This window comes from Desmodus rotundus, chromosome 6, assembly GCF_022682495.2.
Source record: "Desmodus rotundus isolate HL8 chromosome 6, HLdesRot8A.1, whole genome shotgun sequence".
NCBI classification, from domain to species: Eukaryota; Metazoa; Chordata; class Mammalia; order Chiroptera; family Phyllostomidae; genus Desmodus; species Desmodus rotundus.
In genome coordinates, this window is record NC_071392.1 from 16,558,590 (window position 1) to 16,559,637 (window position 1,048).

Sequence of the window (1,048 nt, forward strand, 5' to 3'; positions counted from 1 at the left end):
TTTTGTGTTTGTTTTGCAAGGTGATACTTTTATGTATTTGAAGTGGCATTGTTTTCCTACAAAAGTCAAACAGAGGACCAGTAACCCAGGGATGAAACCTATAAAAGGTAAATATTTATTTTGGACCATTGGTGCCTTTACTATGATTTGACCCCAGACAGTCTTTTATAAGTCATTGTAGGACTTTTTAAAATTGATTTTAAAAACTGTATAGACAGTGACTGTTCTGCCAAAAGAGAAGCCAAATGGCATAAAACAGACCAAAGACGAGGGTGGAGGTGAGGGAAGGGGCCAGGAATCCACTCAGGAAAGCTGATAATTATGGACCTGGAACCGGCAGGAGAGGGGAAGGCTGATGCATGCAAGAACGAGAATTCCCCCAAAAGTTGAAATGCTGAGGGGAGAGAACTCCCCTGAAGGCCCTGAAGGCCCTGGAAGGGGAGGTAAGAAGACAGCAATTGTTTCCTTTCTAGTGGATGAGGGAGGAGCCCCAACCCAGCTGCAAATTCTGGAGATTCAGGCTGGGGGTAGGGATTGGGGGCTCCCCACAGAGCATCACAAAAAGGAGTTGCCCCACTCTCCAAGGCACCTGAGGCAGTTGCCCGGACTGCTTCCCATTGATGCCACATGGCCTTGAGCCATTCCCGGAAGGGGTCTTCATCTTTCTTTAGCACCAGAAACCAGCCAAGGACCACATAGGCCTTGTCAGAGCCCCTTTCCTCCAGCTTCCTGCCCAGAACTTCAGGAATCCCAGCTGCTCCTCGCTGCCCTTTCCCCCAGGGTTCTGCCAGGAAGTCTCCTGGCTTTGGGGAGGTTTTCATCTCAATCAGGATTAATGATTAGCTCCCATGAGGGCTCCCCGCACCTGCCCATTCCTCAACTCACTAGAATTATCTTCGTCATTGCACTATTAATTTTGCCATGTTTATTGACAGAAAATAGGAATCATCTCACTGATGTTCACCAGCCATCAGAGGCAATGCTATTCTTTTCTGTCCTAGAGGAATATTTTAATGGTGGTAAACTAAGGACAGGGTGGCAGAAGGTC

General features: G+C 47.5%; 1 pseudogene; it reads right to left on the reverse strand.

Annotated features, from left to right (window-relative positions):
* Positions 1–555: 555 nt before the first annotated feature.
* LOC112306850 (barrier-to-autointegration factor pseudogene) lies at positions 556–821 on the reverse strand (annotated as a pseudogene).
* Positions 822–1,048: the final 227 nt, after the last annotated feature.